The sequence below is a fragment of the Lathyrus oleraceus genome, chromosome 5 (genome assembly GCF_024323335.1).
Source record: "Lathyrus oleraceus cultivar Zhongwan6 chromosome 5, CAAS_Psat_ZW6_1.0, whole genome shotgun sequence".
Lineage (NCBI taxonomy): Eukaryota > Viridiplantae > Streptophyta > Magnoliopsida > Fabales > Fabaceae > Lathyrus > Lathyrus oleraceus.
In genome coordinates, this window is record NC_066583.1 from 508415139 (window position 1) to 508430756 (window position 15618).

Below are 15618 nucleotides of genomic sequence, written 5' to 3' on the forward strand. Positions count from 1 at the left end.
TTATTTATTTAAAAAGAAACTAAAGGGTATTTTTGGATCAAAATTAGGTCACTCCAAAATCATGTATTCCCTTTATATATAGGTATAGAAGTTATAGATTATAGATTAGTAAATATAAATTATTTAAAGTATAAGGAAATTGTTACTACCGAGACATAATAATATGATTCTATTATTGCTGTAACTGTTTCTTCTCATCCTAATTCTAAAGTGTGGGTAGTTATTGTTGTTGTGGTTTTTTAGTAAATATAAATTATTTAAAGGACAAACTTGGAAGAAAAATAAGTCATTCCAAAATCCCCTGTCCCATTTATAGATAGTAATAGATATAATGTCTTAATGATATTAGTTTTATTTAACTATTTATCCTAATGTTATTTATGATTTTTTAAAAATAAAAATTAAATGTTAAACAAAATAAGACAAAAAATGTTACAAAAAACACAAAAAATCAATATTGAGAATAATAATAATAATAATAATATTTTATAAATAAAATTCAAAAATTAAAATAATAAGCATTAATTTTGTAATATCAGTTATAATTGTTGCCAAAAATATAAAAAAAAAATATATTTGATATCACTAAAAATTTACGAAATGTATATTAATTATTTCTCAAAAAAAAAATGTGACAATTTAAACCCTCACAATTTCATACTTGTAATGGTTACAACTATCGTGATAAAAAATCAAAAACAGAAAAACAAGTAAAATTGATGACACTTAAAATCGTCGCAATTATCTAGTTACAGTTAGGTCGTAAATATTAAAGGAGGTTGAAGAGAAGGTTTTCAAAACTTTTGTAGAATAGGTTGGCGACTCACGTTATTGCAACAGTTGATAAATTGTCGCAATCCATGTTTAGTGACGGTTGAAACCGCCGCAACAATGTATAACACTTTTTTTCTTTCTTTTTTAGTATAGTTTTGATAGTAGTTTAGAATCTTGAGTGTTACTATGTGGAATTACATGGTTTGAAGATTATTTTTGATAGTAGGATTATTTCAAATCCTAGTATTATTTAGTTAAATTTGAAAAGCCTTTTGTATGTTACCAAATATATAAATTCATTCCAAGTAGCAATTGATTATTAACCAAAATCTTTGAAACCTGATCTAATTTAATTGTTGGATCAAATAATAACATTAGAAATATTAAAATATTTGTTTTTGATACCATAAATTAACATTTTAGAAAATCTCTCAGACATAGTTAGGTGTAATCAAAAGAAAGAGTTATGAGTTAAGAAATTGGTCATAATCATTTGTTAATTTATTTGTATTAGAGAAGCAATTTAAAAAAATTAGATGCAATTGTTAAATAGTGAGAAATAAAGAATTTGAAAAGATTTGGTCATTTTTAATTGTAAGTAATTTAATCCCTGCCTTTTCATTGATAAGAATACTCATTATATACAAGTATGACAGTGTCTATATTTGGAAGCTAATAATATACAATTATGATGTATACCAATTATAGAGATATCCTAATAATTATACTAATTATAGAGATATTCTAATACTCCCCCGCAGTTGAAGCGGGAGGTAGACGGACGTTGAGGCTGTCTCTGAAATCTTGAAAAAGTGTGAGAGGAAGTCATTTGGTAAAAATATTTGTGATTTGATGTTTCGAGGGGATGTGGAGAGCCCTGACTTGACCCCGAGCGACCTTTTCACGAACAAAATGAATGTCCATCTCAATGTGTTTCGTTCGTTGATGCTGAACTGTGTTACCTGAGAGGTAGATGACACTAACATTGTCAGAGTACACCATAGTGGCTTTATGAATAGGGCATTATAACTCAAGCAGAAGTTTTCGTAACCAGCAAGATTCAGATACCACATTGGAAACTCCACGGTATTCTGCCTCAGCACTAGAGCGTGAGAGTGTGGGTTATCGTTTAGATGACCAAGACAGTAGATTGTCTCCAAGATACACGCAGTAGCAGAAAGTGGAACGTCTAGTGTCAGGACATCCGCCCCAATCTGCATCTGTATAAGATAGTAATGAAGTAGTAGATAAGGGATAAAGATGTAAACCTTAGTGTTTTGTTCCCTGAATGTAGCGTAATATCCTGCGGAGAGCATGCATGTGGGTGTCCATCGGATTATGCATAAAGAGACAGATTTGTTGAACCGCATATGAGATATCAGTTTGTGTGAAGGTAAGATATTGGAGGGCACCTGCAAGACTGTTGTAGTACCCCTCAATTTGTCTTCCCTCTTTTTTTTTCTTTCCACCTATGTATCCAATCAGTTGGTCAAGTTATGACTTGCATACATCCATAATTCATCCACATGCATCATTCCTCATGAATTCAAAAGAGGCTTGGGCTCAACAAGCCAGGGGTTTACACAGGTATCAAGATCCAAAGGCAGGGTCAACCATATCAATAGCATGGGGATGTGAAACCCTAATGATGCTGGTAAGTGCTTGACCTCAATAAAGTGGTGACTAGGCAACAGGGAGATCCAAAACCCTAATTTCTCAAGGTAGGATTCTTTGGAGTTTCCCTAAGCCTCATTTTGGCCTCCAAAAGTCCTAATCAAGTGATGGCAATCAAGGGAATTTGGTGGTTTGATTATGTGTTCATTGTCAAGTTGCTTGACCTAGCTGGGAGTCTTGGTCTTAATTTAAAGTCTGTGGTGCCATTTATTTGGTGGTGGAAACATCTTTGTTTTAAACCATTTGTTGGTCATACCATTGTTTTGTGGATAACCCTAGTCTTGTGGTCCCATTCCTTGATTTTGTTCATATACATTATCAGTCAAGTTATTGCAAAAGTCAACATTCAAGCCAATTGTGAAACCAATGTCAATTAGTTTTCAAAATCATTTTAATCCATTCCATTCATTTGAAACCATTACATGTGAGTCCATACAAGAAAATACAAAGATTAGACATTTTTGACCAACTGTTGACTTTGGTCAACAGTTGACTTTTTGGTCAACTTTGACCAAAGTCAATCATAATCCACTAAACCCTAATTTCACCCATAATTGTCCATCGAATATCCATTTACAAAGAAGTCATAAAGAAAATACAAAGAAATGCCATTTTTGACCATTTGTTGACTTTGGTCAACAGTTGACTTTTTGGTCAACTTTGACCAAAGTCAACTCAACCTCTTTACATCCTAAAGTCCTAAATCTTCCATCCTAAACCTTAATCCATCACTCCATTACTCATGTTTTCTTCCATCATGAATGCTTCATTTGCAAGCTATCCTCCACCACCATGTTTTTGCCATGCCTACAAGAGCAGCCAATGCACACCAAAGCAGCAGGTCATAATCAACCAAAGTCATGATTCAAGCAAAGGAAATGGGTCATGTGATGCTATATGAACTAAAGCTCATTGAAGAAATCCTTACCACAACTATCCATGTTCCTTATGAACCATGAGATGTTGATTAAGAACCATGAGATTTGCCTTCACACCACATGCCATGAGATCTTGCCTCAGCTTTAAGCATCAGGCTTGTGGACTTGACTGTAACCTTGCAACCCCTCATGACCTGCTGCAAAACACAACAACAATGGTCATCCATATCCATTACAAAATGGCTGGTACCTGCACTGTGCCAGATCTGTTACCATACTACTGCCACAAGCTCAACATGGAATGACATTGAATCAACACACCATCAGCCTGCAAATAACCCAACCAAAAAAACCAGTTAGCCGCATGTGAAGGTTGAAGCCAAACCATGATCATTGGATTTTCCTGCAGCAAAATCAGTGTGAGCATAATCCAATACCACATAACATGTAACAAATAAAGTTGGTATACATGCACTTGCTGCAACCTACAGTTTGCAAGGTCTGCCATAGGCTGTTCATTGTGCCAAACAAGACTACATCATGATACCTCATGAAGAAAACTGTATTTGTGCTACATAACCAAGAAAGACAACTTACAAAAATGACTGTCACCATGTTAAACCAGAGTTATCAGGAAGGTGTGACCTTGTGTTGACAAACCTAGTTGCTTTACCTGAGCCAAGGTTCACTTGAATCCAACTGTAGGAATGATAATGACACCAAATCTAAGGTTGATGAACCTGCAAACAACATCAGGGTGTGTAATGGAATATCCATTGGTAACCATCTGCCAGAACAATACCATTCAGGCCCTTGAAAATTCCAGCTAACCTGGACATCACCTACAGCACATGGAGTATGTCAAGTTACAAGTGAACATGGTTGTGCATCAGTCATTGCAGCACGACCATCACTTGGTATCTGCAGCCAATCCTACCAGTGAGGGAACCAACCAAACATGGCATTACCTGCAGTAATTCATCATGATCTTGCATCATGCAGTTAGAAAACCAACTGCAAGCTTGAGGCTCATCTCTATCAAACCAACATGTGAGAGAGGTGGTCAAGTGTGTTTGCATTTGGGTTAGACACCATTGGTACCTGCAGCCTGCGCCAAGACCAATCCTGCACCAAAACCAGTTATACACCAAGACCAAAACCTGCTGTGAGAAAAACCATCCTTGTGCATCCATGAAACAGTCCCAGACATGGCAAACCAAAACCAACACCATAACATCAGGCATAGCAAGTAATAGACCTGCATAATCCTACAAGGAAGCTTCAAGAAAAACCAGTTCATCCTGCAATAAAGCCAATTACAAGTCTTGCATGATGCCTAACCTGCAGAGATACCTTGGTCAATGCAACTCAAAAGTCATTAGCAATGGTTGACAACCAATGAGACCAACCAATTAACCTAACACCAGCTGCCACTTGACATCACAAGTAGGAAATGCAGAAGAATAAAAGATGGTACTTGAGCTCCTTGTTACCATAATCATGTTGAACAACAAGCAAATCATTAATTGCCATGATGAGCGTATTGAAATACCACCTGCAACATGTTACCAATCCAATTTCATTTGACCACATTCATCAAAAAATCAGTTGGTTCTTGTAAGCATCCTTCCTGCAGTACTGCTGCTTAACACCAAACCAAGTTAGTAGTCATGGTGGAATTCCTGTCAACTGGAGCAAGTCAAGAGAAAACACAGAAATGCAATAGTGAAATGGAGACTTAGGGTATGTCAACCATACCTGCAGGAGTATGAACCACTTGTGCAATGAGATAATGGGATGAGGTGCTAACTGTTGCACCATTGCCTTGAGTTGTGAACACAGTAGGTTTGTTTGGAATTGAGAGCAAATCTTGCAGCCAGCATTCCACGCTCTCATGTTGCATTGAGAAGGGTCATAACAGGGCACACTTTGGAGCCAAGTGATGTCCAAGGTTGCACCACATTTTACCATGGCCAAACCTTGAGTTAGAACAGGAGGAAAACAGGTGAGGGCAAAGAGAAGTTATGCACTTTGAAACCTTGATTCACACTGCAAGAAGTATTAGCCAAAAGCTGCATTAACAAGACATGAACAAAAGAGCAGCATAACAGGGCATGAGAACAAGGGATAGCCATGGAATTACCAATCCAGCACCTCACAAGCCATTGGATCCAATGGATTCAAAACCTGCAGTGAGAAGGTGTTGGTGATTAATGGAGTCATGTTCAAAGGTAAGAATGTACAATAAGAGATTGCAGTACATTGAAGTAACATAACCAGTTCAAGAGGATGCAGTGATTTCATTTGATTAGGATTACCTGCTACGGCCATTAACACTTTGCTCCACCATTTCACTAAAACAACTTTATTTGGTCCCATTGCACTAATCATCAAAACCTGCTCAGCAGGTCATCCTTCACTTTAAGAACAATTCCACTTAAACCAACCTGTGATAACCAGTAAACAAAATTGAAATCATTAACAGTTCACTAACCAATTTAATTGAGACAACTAACTGAGTTTTGATCGAATAACCAACTGAGTTATCTGTTAACTCAGTGAGTCCAAATCAACTAACTCCAAGCCTAATTAACTAACTCCTATCCTAATCCTAATCCAAAAATAATCCCAAGCCTAAATCCTATATAAACACTTCATCATTCTCATTTTTGGACAGTTTTTGAACCCTACAAATTCAGAGCCATTTCTCTGCAAACTCTCTCACCCTCACCAAAGCTCTCATTCTCTCTCTCAAAAAAGGCCATTGAAGCTTCAATTCACCTAGAGCTAAACCACTGCACTCTTGTTTTCGAGCTTTAGAAGAAGAAGGAGACAAAGAAAGGAAGAAGAAGGAAGAATTGAAAGCAGGAAACTCACCGGAAAACTTCTCCGATCATCTTCTCCGGTATATCGTTTACCGTTTATTTTCGCTTTCTTGTTCTGAGCACACAGTTACCTAGCATTTAGGTGAAGGATCAAAAACCACATGGCATTAGGTGTTAATTTGCAGTGAGGAGTGTTTATTTGATTGTTGATTAGGCTAGGGTTCTTTGTGACTGAGGGCGATTCCACAGATTCTTCGCCTATAGGGTGATTCCATTGCCATGAGTGTAACTGTAGTTTGTTAGGTTTTGATTTAGTGGTGTTGATGAGGACGGAACTGGTAGCGGCGTCGGCGACGGTCGCCGATCTGTTGAACAGAAGAGAGAACGAGGGAATTCGCGCGTTTCAGTTGAGTGAGTTTGAGCTCAGAGATGACGTGGCCTATGGTATTTGGCTATTCGCACCTTAGTCCATTGAGTGTACTCCCTAGGTTTAGTGAGAAATGTGTTGGGCTCAGAATTAACCAAGCCCATAGCTAAGCGCTATCCACACCTGTAGAGATACTGAATGCACCCCTCGTGGTTGTAAGGGTTTGAGATTGGGCTTCTCAGGGCCCATTAGCACCATCCTTGCTTGGCTGCACTGTTCACTTGTTACCTGCACCCCCTGGAGTTGATTAAGGGATCAATGGGCCTGGATGTAGCACGTGCATTTTGGCCCCATTTACCTCTTTTTGGAATTTTGTTTTGTACAAAAAGTTACTCTGGGCTCAGATTGCAGCCCATTAGAAAGTGTTGTTTGCACCACTGTTTTTTCCTTTTTGGTTTGATCAATTAGGTTAATTTTAGAATACTTAGAAAATTAGAATAATTAGGAAATTAATTGTTAGAATAATTAGAATTAGTTTCTTAACAGAATAATTAGGATTAACTCCTATTAGAATAATTAGAAATTAATCCCCTTTTTAGAATAATTAGTATTAATTCATATTTTTAGAATTGTTAGAATTTAGTTAGGACATTTTATTAGAATTAGGACTTAGAATGAGATTTTAATTAGAGACACTTAGGGTTGATTAAATTTAGGATTCCCTCATTTTTTCAACATTAGGATAGTTTCTCAATTTTAAACCATGGTTATAATTTGGCACATTTTGGTAATGACCATTTTGCCCTTATGGGCCATTATTTTGATATTTTTGTGTTAGAATTGCATGTTCCCCTTAGGATTAGAATTCAATAATTGTAGGACTTAACATAGGATTTTTAATCATGATTTTAATTCAATTTTGACATGCTCCCTTAGGATCTCTAATCTAACTTAGAATATTCAACCAATTTCTAATGCATGCCCCCTTAGGTTAGTTTCTAACAATTACTAATTTCAATTAGATCCAAACATAGTTCCCCATAAAACTAAATCCAAACCCCCGATTAAATTGATCAAAAGTAATTTTGATTAACTAAATCCTTTGAACTTGTATAATCCCACAGTCTAATTGAGTGACCACCTTGGTCACTTAGTAAGACTTTTCTTTCGCGCTGTGGAGCTCAAGGCCTCAATACAAGATCTTCATTCAAGGCATCCTCAGTTATACCAAGCAGCAAATTATTCAAGCACATCAAAGGCGGCGTCTTCAACTTTCAAGCACATCAAAGATGGCGTCTGCAACACTTGTTAATTCAAAGTTAGAAGAGTGTGACACGAGCCTTAAGTAATAGAGAAAGAGTGAGACTGGAGTATTCCTACCCCCATTCTGAGTATCTTTGGGTATGGGACGTATGACCCAACGCTCATCGTATTCACCTCTATTCATAGACTTTAGCACAATTCTAACCATGCGATTAACAAGTCTATCTTCACAAAGCAAAAACAACAAAAGCAAGGACTACTTCAACAACCTATCAATCATGAATCAAGTTGTACGATACGAGCCTTAAGTAATGGAGAAGGAGTGGGACTAGAGTATTCCTACCCCCATTCTGAGTATCTTTGGGTATGGAACGTATGACCCAGCGTTCATCGTATTCACCTTCGTTCATAGACTTTAGTATAATTCGAATCGATCGATTGATAAGGTCTTCATCATCAATGCTAGAAACAACTACAAAGACTTTTCTCTCTTCGCTTGAAGTTTAAGACAAGGATCACATGCCACGAGCCTTAAATGGTAAAGAAGGAATGAGACTGGAGCTTTCCTACGCTCATTCTGGATATCTTTGGGTGCGAGATGTTTGACTCGTTGCTTATCGTATCCACCTTTATCCATAGACTTTAGTGTGATTCTCATCCAGTAACTATCAAGTCTATCCATTCTTAATTCTCAATCATTCCATTTCTAATCATTTCAAATCTCAATCATTCATTTATCTTGCCTTCATTCAATTTCTTTTCAGCCCTAGTGGGATGAACTACGAAAGCTCTAATTTCCTCATTTCACAATGAGGATACGTAGGCAAGAGAACCAAGTTTCTTCGCGAGCTACCGTATTTATTAATCAACTTTCATCCATTCATTCAATCAATACCATCCTTTTGAGATCAAATATCATTGTCTCCTTCGCCTTAGGGCATCATTCATATCTTTCACAATCCATTATCTATCTTCGATCATAAACCGTCCACCTAGTGACATATTATACCTTTGACATCGAGATACACTTTCTTTGGAATTCCATATATACCCTTTTAGGACGCTTAATGACTAGTCCGCTTTTGCACCTAGAGTTGTTCGCGCTATGCAGTCGAACACTTAATTCCTTCTTTTCCGGCCAACCATCATAGTGATACCTTGTCTCAGACTCCTCACTTGTGGTCATGCCACCTTTCTCTCTATGGTACAAATTCCATTTCTACTATGGATTCTAAGATACCTTGACTTTCAGTTTCAAACAATACTTATCCAGTCACTTATCACCAGATACTCTATTTTGTGGCTTCGGCCACTTCACTCCGTTCATTCCATGATACATTCATAATCTACCTTCTTTCACTCCATATGATATACCATTTATCTTGGAGTTCAAAACACAGTTCTTTGGTTCAGACCATACTTCCTATCACACTCCTTTTCATCTCCCGCCTCTAGTTCCCTGAACTACAAAACTCTGAATTCCTCATTGGACTATGAGGGTACGTATGCATGAGGGCCCTAATCCTCACCGAGCACTCTATCTATTTCCCTTCTTTTCCCATTCTTTGCGAGTAATCTTTAGCTATCACCTATTCGAGCGAGAACAATCAAAACGGTTCCCATGGAGTACCATGGATGTTTGGGGTGCTAATACCTTCCCCTTGAATAACCGACTTCCTTACCCAGTATATCTCTTTCCCCCGGGTTTTATCGATGTTTTCCTTTCCCTCTGGGGATAAATAAATTTCGATGGCGACTCTGTTGTATGTTCGAGAGTGCGATACGTTCGGGTATATTTTCGCTAGCTTCAGCTGGCGACTCTGCTGGGGATACTTCGTTACTAAGAGTATTTCCTAGTCGCTAAAAGGAGTCGAGCCTAGTTTAGGTTGTTCCCTCGCTAGTTTAGGTGTTTACCTTATAGCTTTACTCGCTTTTATTTATCGTATTCGATTTATATTATGGATATATCTGTTACACTGTTGTTGGGATGGGTTAGATTACATAAGAGGAAAGCTCTATAACCGAGCTTAGTATACACATAGGTTAGACTCGTGGATAGTCGTGTACTCCTGCGTTTCGCGCGTTGGGGGTCACGAGAACCACACCCAGTCGAGATTCACTTGGAAGTACTTTTGTCCTATGAGTATTCACTACGACAGGGTATTTTCATTTCGAGTCGATGACTCTGGGAGACCTTCTAGGGACAACCTTGGAGCATAGTCCACACCTGTGAGGGGGATATGGGTTTTCATTGCAGGAAACCATAGACTCTACCTACCTTGATACTCCTGTACGTTGAACTTTTGAACTTGCAACACGTGGCACTTACAGATTGTCCAGAACTTGCATGGGTTCCGACCCCATGTGACTTATTATCATGTCATCATTGCATTATCATTCATCATGACCAAATTTTTGCATATGCATGTTTTCCAGGAATCCAATGTCCAGTCTATCCACCAAGCAATTGAAGCGAAGCATGAATCCTGAGAGGAAGAGCATCCACAATTACAAGTTTGTGGAACCTCCATTGGCTATGTTGAGAGGACTTAGGGCACGATTAGACCTGACTCACAAAGACGCCTTTAAGGAAACGTATGGTAACTTGTTGGGCATTCTGAACACCGAGGTCAACGTCACCGATGTGCATACCTTAGTTCAGTTCTATGATCCACCACTAAGGTGCTTTACCTTCCAAGACTATCAGCTAGCACCGACACTGGAAGAGTATTCTCACATCTTGGGTATCGGGATAAAGAACCAGGTGCCCTACATCCGCACTAAGGAACTTCTTGAATATCGAGAACTTGTTGAAGCTCTGCATATGGGAAAGAAGGAGATAGAATTGAACCTGAAACCCAAAGGTGGAACCCATGGCTTCACCTCTAAGTTTCTCGTAGACAAAGCTATCACTTTCGCTAAAGCTGGAAACTGGACGGCCTTCAACGCCCATCTAGCTTTACTCATCTATGGAATTGTGTTGTTTCCAAATATGGAAGAGTTCGTGGACTTGGCTACTATTCACATCTTCTTGACTCAGAACCTGATTCCCACTCTTCTTGTTGATACTTACTATTCCATTCATGTAAGGACTCAGAAGAAGAAAGGGATTATCGTCTGTTGCACCCCCTTTACTGTATAGATGGTTTATTTCGCATCTACCCAATGAGGGGCCCTTCGTTGAGAACAAAGATAATCTGAAGTGGTCCCAGAGGATCATGTCCTTAAAAGCCGAAGACATTCCTTGGTATTCTCGAGTGTACGATGGTGTTAAGCTTATTCTCAATTGTGGGGATTTTCCTAATGTGCCTCTTCTTGGCACAAAAGGAGGAATCAACTATAACCCGAGGTTAGCATTGCGACAACTTGGATATCCTATGGTGGACAAACCTGATCTCGAAAGTGTAGAAGGTTTTGTTTTATACGAAGGAGTCGAAGAACCAGAGTTGCTTAAGAAGATTGTCAAGGCTTGGGGGTCGATTTTCCCTCAAGAAAGAGCAGAGATGGGCAAGAAGAATTGTATCGCCAAGGAAGCCTACACCAGTTGGGTCAAGAGCAGAGTCAGTGAGGTCTTATTTATGTTCCCGCCCGAACCATCCATGAACCCCCGATCTTCTGAGCTAGAGAACCAGCCTAATTCTGAGATGGATGAATTGAAGAAGGTTATCAGGACTCTAAAGAAAGAGAATGCCGATCTCAAATCTAAGCTTGCTAAGATTTCCTTGGAGAAAGAAACCTTGAAATTCAATCTGAATCAGAAGAGGGACCGAGTTCGCCAAGCTGCTGATAAGGTACAGACTGAGGTTTTCAAAAGACTTAAGGTGAGTGACACCCTCAAAGGGACTTATGCCAGTCTGACGACCAAGAAGAAGCAGTTAGCCGAAGCCCAATACTGAGCTGGTAAAGCAGAACTAGAATACATGGAGCAAATGAAGAAACTTCAAGGCCTGCTAGAAGCTTGTAAGAAGGAATTGAAGGATGAAAGAAGCCGCAACAAACAGCTAGAAGTCACCCTTCGCCATAACCAGTACGAGCTGAATCAGAAGTTGGAAGAAATCCAAAAGCTGAAGGAGCAATCACATGGGAATCCAAACGACAACAACATACAGTTGAATGAGCCTCCTAAAGACCCCTCCGACCGAGGGAAGACAGTTGTGAACAACCCCCCATCCGAAGAAATTGCGATGTTGGGAAAATGGAGCGCCTGCCTATCTCCCAAATCACAAGCCTACTATGAGGAGTTGTTGTCTAATTGTTTCTAGTCGTTTGTATTTCAGTAGATTCAAGCCTGATTGGACTGATGTGATCTCCTTGTAGCCGATGGGCATTTTCTTGATGTATTTGTATTCTGTTTATTGATATGGAATAAAAAGAGTTTCTCGATTATTTGCTTCATAAACTGTCTCTCTTTATTCGCTTCCTAATTGCTTGTGTTAAATAGACTCGCAGATTCCTTGGAATTTTTTAATAATAATAATATTAAATGCACATGTAAAATCTTTTTGCATTCATACATGCATCATTGCATATACTTGCCAAAAGCTGTCAGAAAACAAAATGCTTACACCCACCGTTTTGCTGCAACAACAACGACGACTCGTCACTCGTACTACACACATTCAAGCAAAGCTAAGATCATGGCCGAATACGAAGCCGACAACGCTGTTGTCCGTGAATCCCTTGCCCAGGTGCAAGGAGAGATGAATGTCTTCAGGGGCAACATGGAGACCATCCTGGAGCTCCTCCAATCTCAAAGGAACCCTGCCTCTGTTGCTGCCAACGTCACCCGTGCTGCTGGGGTGACCATTTCTGATGCTGCTGTTGGCACTACCGTCGATCCTCCGGCAGAAACCGTGGTGCCCAGCTCTGGGAACCGCCAGGTGGTCCCCGTGGATCCTACTAGGCTTGCTTCTGCCTACCCGTGGGGAATGCCTCTTCACCTTGCTGCTAGCCTCACCAGTGGGGGAGCTTTCTTCCCTCACTCGACTCTTGTCACCGCTGCTGGAAACTCTGGTTTCCCTTGGGTTCTCCCTCCTCTCCACACTTCTCCGATCATTGTTGCTGACCCGGAGGACAACCAGGGCCAGGTCCCTGATGACCTCCCCAACGATGATGACGACTACCGAGGCCCGCGCCTCCACTTCCAACTGCCCAGTCAGCTTGCTCAAGCTGCGAGCGCCGGCCAGATCCATGTCCCATTTGGTTACCCATGGGCAGAATCTGTGCCTATGATGATGAATCCTGCATCCCAGTATATGCAGGCAAGGGCGCCTCAGGCTCCCAATGCTCAACCCGGGATGCAGTACTTTCAACCCCCCACTGCTGCTCAGACTGTGCCACCAGGCTTTTCTTACCCGTCGATGTGGTTCAACCCGAGTGTGCCAGCGCTATTTGCTCCTGAAGCCTCTCGACCGGCCATTCAGGTCACTCCTCCTGTTGTTGATCCTGTCAGACCAGCGGATTACCAACGCCTGGACGACAAAATAAGGGCCATGAGGGCTTCTCTTCTTTTGGGATAGACGCTCGAGACCTCTGTTTGGTCCCGAACGTGGTGTTACCCCGGAAATTCAAAGTGCCTGATCTCCCCAAGTACAAAGGTCTTAGTTGTCCTTGCAGTCACCTCACTATGTACTGCAGGAAGATGGCTTCGCATATTGATAATGACAACCTCCTGATTCATTGCTTCCAAGACAGCCTGACTGGGGCTTCCTTGGATTGGTATATGAGTTTGGAGCGCTCGAAGATCTGATCATGGAGAGACCTCTCTGAGGCATTCTTGAAATAATACAAATACAACCTTGACATGGCTCCGACAAGGCTTCAACTACAGAACCAGTCACAAAGGTCTAATGAAACCTTCAAAGAGTATGCTCAACGGTGGCGCGAAATGGCGTCTAGGGTTCGACCAACATTATCTGATAATGAGTTGGTTGACATCTTTATGGGCACGTTGCATGGGATGTATTTTGAAAAAATGATTGGTAGTTCATCAACGAATTTCGCCGATATGGTCATAATTGGAGAACGTGTTGAGAGTGGGTTGAAATCGGGGAAAATAACAAACACGACTGCGTCGTAGTCAGTCAACAAGAGACCACATGTGGGCTTCGCAAAGAAAAAGGAGGGGGAAGCAAACGCTGTAATGGCGAAGGCTCGCCCCCGATATCAAGTTCCGATGACTCCCATGCCGTACTATCCTTATCCTTATGTTGCCGCAGCTCAATACCAACAACCACCTTTCCAGTATCAACCATAGAGAAGTAATCAACCATCAGCTCCTATTCAGAAAGATCAGAATTGACAATATAACCATGACAATAGAGGGCAAAATTAGGGGCATAATAACAGAGGATATGGCAAGCGCACTCAGTATGAGAAGATCCCGGTACCTTATGCAGACTTGGTACCATACCTGGTCCATGTGGGGGCCATTGTGCCAAAAGAAATCCCCCAAGTTGTGCCGCCTTATAATTATAGACATAACCCCAACGCCTCATGCGCCTACCACGCCGGTCACGTGGGACATTCCACCGAAGATTGTTGGCCATTGAAAGATGAAATACAAGACTTGATTGATAAGAAAATATTGACCTTCTCGGAGGAAAAGCCAAACATTAAGGCGAATCCCCTACCTAATCATGATGGTCCTTCAGTCAGCGTCGTCATAGAGTAAGAACCCGCAGAACCTTTAAAGTGGGTAGTGTAAGACCCTAATTTTGACCCTAAGATCCCTCATGGCATCATAACATTGCATTTGCATCTTGCCTCAAGGATCGGAGCATCTTGGCTCTTAACCTTTGGGTGGGAACACTTGTGAGTTGGTTTGAGATCACCAAGCATGCTTGAATTGTATATTATTGCTTTTCTTATTTTGATTTCTAACCAAAAGCACAAAAATATGCCACTAACACCTTTTGTTTTGTAGCTTGAGCAATCATAAGATCCAAGGCTCCTAGGAGACCCTATGCTCATTGATATGGCCAGGTGAAGATGAAAGCAAGCATGACAATGGTTCACAATGCCCTCATCCATCATATATGCCTCCCAAGTATCTCAATTCATCATTTTGATCAAAGCAAACCAAAGGGCTTGAGGATTGTTTCCCAAGGAAACCCTAATTCAACTATGCGTCAATTGTGCCTTGCTCATAAAGCAACCTCAACCCATGATCAAATAAAATCAAGGTAAGTTCTTTCATTCATCATTTCATTCATATTTGAGCTTATTTGAGTGTCCTCAATCATCAATTCATCAAGATTTGAGGCATGGACTTGAGAAGTTGATCAGTCAATTCATCTAACTATTTTAAAATACACTGAGACCTAACTTTTAATGTGTTTGTCAAATGGAGATGACCCTAAGAGAAAAAATGTTCTTAAGAACCATATGAATAACTTTAATGTTCATCAAAATTTTATTTGAAGCTTGGAAGGTCATCATACATTTCAAAACATTATAGGTCATTTTGATTGAAACCCTAATTTTGGGTCAACTTCCCAAGAACATAACTCATTCTTTTGTCATGATTATGAGGTGGGATCAAATGCATTGGAAATTTTAAGATGTATAATTCATTTGTTATGTTGAGAAAATTTTCATAATCCTAAAATAAATACATGTGATAATGCAAAACATTATAGGTCACTTTGGACCAAAAGCATTGAAATATGAAAAAGTCCAACTTCAAGTGCCCATAACATTCTCATAAAAAATACAAATGATGAAACATTTAAGTCCAAATTGATTGCCTTGAAAATATCTACAACTTTGATGTTGAATATTTTGTCATTTGGAGCTTGCATCATTGAAAACGAAGGGCTTGAATTTTGCCCATTTT

At 39.9% G+C, this 15618-nt stretch overlaps 1 long non-coding RNA gene across 1 annotated transcript; it reads right to left on the reverse strand.

Moving 5' to 3' along the window:
* Positions 1-2981: 2981 nt before the first annotated feature.
* Positions 2982-6565, reverse strand: LOC127085872 (uncharacterized). The gene is made up of 5 exons (XR_007789291.1): positions 6204-6565; positions 5645-5773; positions 5470-5513; positions 3377-5375; positions 2982-3255 (listed from the first exon to the last, which is right to left on the reverse strand). It is a non-coding gene; the product is annotated as an uncharacterized LOC127085872 (long non-coding RNA).
* Positions 6566-15618: the final 9053 nt, after the last annotated feature.